The sequence below is a fragment of the Brachycentrus maculatus genome, unplaced genomic scaffold (assembly GCF_059751285.1).
Source record: "Brachycentrus maculatus isolate JH-2025_06_01 unplaced genomic scaffold, ASM5975128v1 h1tg000429l, whole genome shotgun sequence".
Taxonomy (NCBI): Eukaryota; Metazoa; Arthropoda; class Insecta; order Trichoptera; family Brachycentridae; genus Brachycentrus; species Brachycentrus maculatus.
Window position 1 is genome coordinate 177,907 of NW_028281177.1, and position 6,525 is coordinate 184,431.

Genomic DNA, 6,525 nt, shown 5'->3' on the forward strand with positions numbered 1-6,525 from the left:
AGGGAAATTTTAAACTAATTTTATTGTATTTAAGTTGTATACATATGTATATATATATATATATATATATATATATATATATATATATATATATATATATTTATATATATTATATATATATATATATATATATATATATATATATATATATATATATATATATATATATATATATATATATATATATATATATATATATATATATATATATATATATATATATATATATATATATATATATATATATATATATATATATATATATATATATATATATATATATATATATATATATATATATATATATATATATATATATTTTTATACGTATATTCTGTTAAAGGCTTACCCCTAAGAAGTGTACTTTAAGCCATTTTTTATGCCAAGTATATTTTTTTATCGGTTGTTGATTTACGTTTAGGACTACTCAAGTTATTTAAAATAAATATATTTTATAAAATATGAAAAATTGTTTCAATTAAATAAAATCAATCCTCAGTCTTTACATGATACCTATACCCTGTACCTAGCGCCTCTAGGGCGTGCATTCTATACAGGCAGAAAAGCAGTGCCTACCCTGGATTACTCGCTTTCAATATAGAAATACGACCAGTGCCTACTATACTTTATCCTTACCCAACCCTACTGCCTACCCTGATTAAAAACTATGTGCACGCCACTGTCTATACCCATATAGCACATGATTACTCTATTTTATAGCCTACAAGTAGTGATAACCACATCACGATAGGCTAAAATACAATCAGTTAATGCGTTATTTTATTTTATTTCGTCAATATTTTTTTTAATACTGGAATTTTTAACTTATCTGTAATATAAATCTGTTTTATTTTTAATAAAAGTTATGTTTGTATGTTTTTGGATCCTTGGTTTTGGTATACTAAGAATTTTCTTTATGATCAAAAGTACTCCCAGGCTTCAAAAATGTTCAGAGCCATCTGCTGTAGACACACCCAGTATCAGGTAAATAAATATTTTACCCCATTTGACAGTATGTTTTCACAATCGATTTGGAATCAAGGAGGCACTGATGTAACCCTTGCCATCGACAAATTATTCTTCTATTTTTTCGTAGCTTCACAATTAGTCTGTGGTAACTTTCTATGACTTATTCTGATTCGAGATATCCCTGATGCTGGTCACTCACGACGAGGAAAATAGTAGATTTTGTTACATTTTCTCTGGTTTTTTAACGTTCAAGTACGAAATTTGGAAAGACAAAAGATTTCACTGCCAACCTGGCGATATGACGCGAAATCATTAGTATATAATGTTTGTATATAAGCTTCGTTCGAGTCTGGCCGGGCGGCCGTTATGAATTCATTGCACAAACTAATTTATATAATTCATTGTAAACAATAAATGACAAGCCGGGTGATCTCGTGTTGAAAATAACTATTATATATTGGAAATGTGAGTACTTCATTATTGGTAAGGCGTTTCCTCTCATTCCGCCGTTTGCTAAACAGCTGTCAAACAAATTACGCAAGAAATTTGTCTCGACTGCTGCTCAAATAAGCGCTAATTAGAAGAAATATGTATTCTATAACCTCCGGAATGACCCCATCAACAGCATTGCAGGTAATCAACTGTTTTTGTTGTTGTTTTTCATGCCTGAAAAACTGTGCAATCTTCTTTGTGTGAAATGTCATTTTGACAGTCCGTTGACAGCGAGTCTGTTTTTATTATTGTTTTTATGTTATATTTTAGGTAAAGTACGGACAACCGGCATAGTTACAAGCACATTTATTGTCATATAATGTTATTTATTGCACTATATGCATATAAAATAAGATTCAACAAACACAAAAGATGTCATTCAAAAAATAGCTACAGCACGTGGCGTATAGATTTTGAAATGGTTTTCCAGTTTTACTTATACAGTTACAAATGTCAATTTACTAGTGGGTGCAATGCTTGCCCATGTTTTGTTCACAAAGAAATAGGTATGGATGATAATTAATAAATAATATTGGATATATGATGTAAGAAGACCAGCCCGACGAAGCTTGCAATCGCAAAACCGGACTGGACTCTTTTGCTGACAAATTTCCAGCCCCCATCTGTGCTCCACGAGTAGTTTTATGATGAGGTTGGAACTCTTCATATCAACCCCTCCGAGAAGCCTGCCACTGTATACCTTATAAGACCATCTTAGTGTATACCGGTGTCTGATATCCTCATCATCGGAGATCGCTCAGTGGGTCGTAATGCTAGCAATTATTTTTCAAACATAAAAACTAATTCTGTAACTTTGTTACCTTTTCAGACTCTTGCAACTATTGGCAAATGACTTGTCGCGGCAGAAGGGTTCCATTTCCCCCATTGTGTTGGCGCTTTGGACAGTTTCATTTCCTAGCGCTGGATCAGAATATATAAACTACAGAGGACGATTCGGCATTGTTTTATTTGGATGTGTAGCCAGTAATTACTGTTTTAGTGTTTGCAGATATGTATAGGCAGATAGATGATATAACCATGAAACGTGTGTTATTGCACAATTTTCTTGGGAGTTATTCATCGTGACTAATATATATGTATACTCTCCCCCCTGAAAATAAACATATTATGCTCTTAAATATGTTTTTATTTTGTTCATTAATGACCGAGATCCTTGAAAAGTATCATCCTATCCCGCTCTCTGTGATCTTACAACATTGACCTTAATTTTTTACAGAAATGCAATCTAAAGTAACTAACTGACCATCACGCCGCTTCCGCAGGGATAGGCAGAGAGAATAGAACACCACACCACGCTACTCTTGTCTTTGTACACATTCTTCTTTACGCATCCCCTCACACATCCTCCTCCCAACCCTTCTCCGCACCCCAAAGGTGCATAGGGCACTGCATTATATAGAAGCAGTGTTATCTTGATCGTTAAATACACGAAGGAAAGGTGATCAGCCTTTCGCTTCAGGTACCAGTCCAGGGTCATATTAAATATATATTTGACTGAAAAATCAATAATATTTATTGCGACCCTCTTGGGAATCAAACCCGGGACCTCCAGCATGGTAGCCTAGAGCGCTAACCGCTACACTATGGAGGCGGACCTCATACATACCCGCCGATTATTCGGATTCCTGAATTGACCACTTTCAATTATTTTAAATACTTGATCATGCCAAGTTTTGCCCGGTCATCCTCTGCTCATGTTCCCAACAAGATTCGCCTCATAAATTTCTTTTACAATCCTTTCTTCGCTCGTTCGTTTAGATCTTTTATAACTAACTAACTAACCATCACGCCGCTTCAGGCAGAGAGAATAGAACGCCACACCACTCTGTCTTTGCAAACATTCTTCGCCTCTTCCACGTTCATGCATCTCCTCATACATACCCGCCGATTACTACGACTCCTAACCTGACCACTTTCAAGTATTTGGCATACCTGATCGTGCCATGTTTTTCTTGGTCTTTCTCGGCATAAATTTGTTTTACCGTTCTTTCCTCACTCATTCGTTCCACATGTCCAAACCATCTCAACGCACCTTTCTTAATTTTATTGATAATGGTTATCTCCGCTTTGCATTCCTTCCTTATTTCACTATTCGAACATCTATCATACATCGTTTTGTCGCACATTCTTCTGAGAGATTGCATTTCGACTGCACTCAGTCTACTTTCATCCTTCTTTTGCCAACTCCATGTTTTACTTCCATACATTAGAGTTGGAACCAGGACTCCGTTGTGCACTGCCAGTTTAGCTTCCGCTGATAGGCTTTTATTTGCCATAACTGATATTATTAGAGGGTATTTCTTTTTCATCGAGAATTTTAATGACTTCCTTTAATCTGACTCTATCGAATGCTTTAGTAAGACCTACAAAGCAGAGGTAAGCTGTCTTATTGAACTCTATTGCTTTTTTAACTAATTTGTCTAACAACAAATGTGTTGAACTTATTTACGTCCGAGTTCACTCGGTTTCTCAGCGTCACATATTTAGCATATTCTTCTGGTGACGGTGAGCTTCTGTATTTCAGATGGCTTTTCTTCGGCGAGTTCCTTGACTTCATCAGTAAACCATTTTATCAATAATGATTATCTCAGCCTTGCATTCTTTCCTTCTTTCACCATTCGAACATCTATCATACATCTTTTTGCCTCACATACAAATAAAACTAACTAACCATCACGCCGCTTCGCCGCAGGGGTAGGCAGAGAGAATCGAACGCCACACCACTCTGTCTTTGCAAACATTCTTTGCCTCTTCTACATTCATGCATCTCCTCATACATACCCGACGATTATTACGACTCTTGACCCGGCCGCTTTCAAGTATTTGACATACCTGATTGTGCCAAGTTTTCCTCGGTCGTCCTCTGCTTCTTTTTCCAACTACATTCGCTCCATAAATTTGTTTAACCGTTCTTTCTTCACTCATACGCTCCACATGTCCAAACCATCTCAACACACCTTTCTTAATTAATAATGTAATAAATAATAAATAATATATATAAATAATAAATAATGTATGTAAAAATAAAAATAATAGATCAACCTGGCTGAACGGTGATAATATGCGTGAATAGCCTATAAATAAAAAAAAGACATTCATAATAACAGCAATGGGGGCGCGAGATAGAGACAGGCATGAATATAGAAAGAGGTAGAAAGACATTCGCCGGAGCTAGCGGTTGAGTTCGGCTTCGTCCACAGAACCAAAGATCAATTAACGAACATCTATTTACTTATATTTCTTCTTTTTTTATGGCTATTCACCCTTCTAGCCAGTGCGAGTTATTTTTTATTTATATATTATTATTTTACACTTTTTACAATTTAAAAAAGATAAATGTTTGAGTTTTTATTATTTACAAAAAAAAACTTCAATTTCATACTATTTCTATGTATTTATATATTGAGCCTTCCTACATGTACTATTGTAACCCACAAATGTATAATTTATATTTTTTATTTTTTAAATGTATTTCATGATATCTTTAATGATTCTTCTCCACGCGTGCTTTCAATCGTCTTCTGTCCCCTGCATCAATCACCCTTCTCCAGAATCAGAATGTCAATTTGTCACTGACTCACAAAGCCGGCAATTCGCCGGCTTTGTGAGTCAGTGACTTTACCACAATTTCATACCACTTTCTAATAATGAGCCGCTCAGGCTCACAGAAATAGTATGAAATTGAAGTTTTTTTTTGTAAATAATAAAAACTCAAACATTTATCTTTTTTAAATTGTAAAAAGTGTAAAATAATAATATATAAATAAAAAATAACTCGCACTGGCTAGAAGGGTGAATAGCCATAAAAAAAGAAGAAATATAAGTAAATAGATGTTCGTTAATTGATCTTTGGTTCTGTGGACGAAGCCGAACTCAACCGCTAGCTCCGGCGAATGTCTTTCTACCTCTTTCTATATTCATGCCTGTCTCTATCTCGCGCCCCCATTGCTGTTATTATGAATGTCTTTTTTTTATTTATAGGCTATTCACGCATATTATCACCGTTCAGCCAGGTTGATCTATTATTTTTATTTTTACATACATTATTTATTATTTATATATATTATTTATTATTTATTACATTATTAATTAAGAAAGGTGTGTTGAGATGGTTTGGACATGTGGAGCGTATGAGTGAAGAAAGAACGGTTAAACAAATTTATGGAGCGAATGTAGTTGGAAAAAGAAGCAGAGGACGACCGAGGAAAACTTGGCACAATCAGGTATGTCAAATACTTGAAAGCGGCCGGGTCAAGAGTCGTAATAATCGTCGGGTATGTATGAGGAGATGCATGAATGTAGAAGAGGCAAAGAATGTTTGCAAAGACAGAGTGGTGTGGCGTTCGATTCTCTCTGCCTACCCCTGCGGCGAAGCGGCGTGATGGTTAGTTAGTTTTATTTGTATGTGAGGCAAAAAGATGTATGATAGATGTTCGAATGGTGAAAGAAGGAAAGAATGCAAGGCTGAGATAATCATTATTGATAAAATGGTTTACTGATGAAGTCAAGGAACTCGCCGAAGAAAAGCCATCTGAAATACAGAAGCTCACCGTCACCAGAAGAATATGCTAAATATGTGACGCTGAGAAACCGAGTGAACTCGGACGTAAATAAGTTCAACACATTTGTTGTTAGACAAATTAGTTAAAAAAGCAATAGAGTTCAATAAGACAGCTTACCTCTGCTTTGTAGGTCTTACTAAAGCATTCGATAGAGTCAGATTAAAGGAAGTCATTAAAATTCTCGATGAAAAAGAAATACCCTCTAATAATATCAGTTATGGCAAATAAAAGCCTATCAGCGGAAGCTAAACTGGCAGTGCACAACGGAGTCCTGGTTCCAACTCTAATGTATGGAAGTAAAACATGGAGTTGGCAAAAGAAGGATGAAAGTAGACTGAGTGCAGTCGAAATGCAATCTCTCAGAAGAATGTGCGACAAAACGATGTATGATAGATGTTCGAATAGTGAAATAAGGAAGGAATGCAAAGCGGAGATAACCATTATCAATAAAATTAAGAAAGGTGCGTTGAGATGGTTTGGA

At 35.1% G+C, this 6,525-nt stretch overlaps 1 long non-coding RNA gene across 1 annotated transcript; it reads left to right on the forward strand.

Annotated features, from left to right (window-relative positions):
• The first annotated feature begins 1,297 nt into the window (after nucleotides 1-1,297).
• On the forward strand, nucleotides 1,298-2,600 carry LOC148302636 (uncharacterized). Its single transcript, XR_015838618.1, has 2 exons — nucleotides 1,298-1,602; nucleotides 1,732-2,600. It is a non-coding gene; the product is annotated as an uncharacterized LOC148302636 (long non-coding RNA).
• Nucleotides 2,601-6,525: the final 3,925 nt, after the last annotated feature.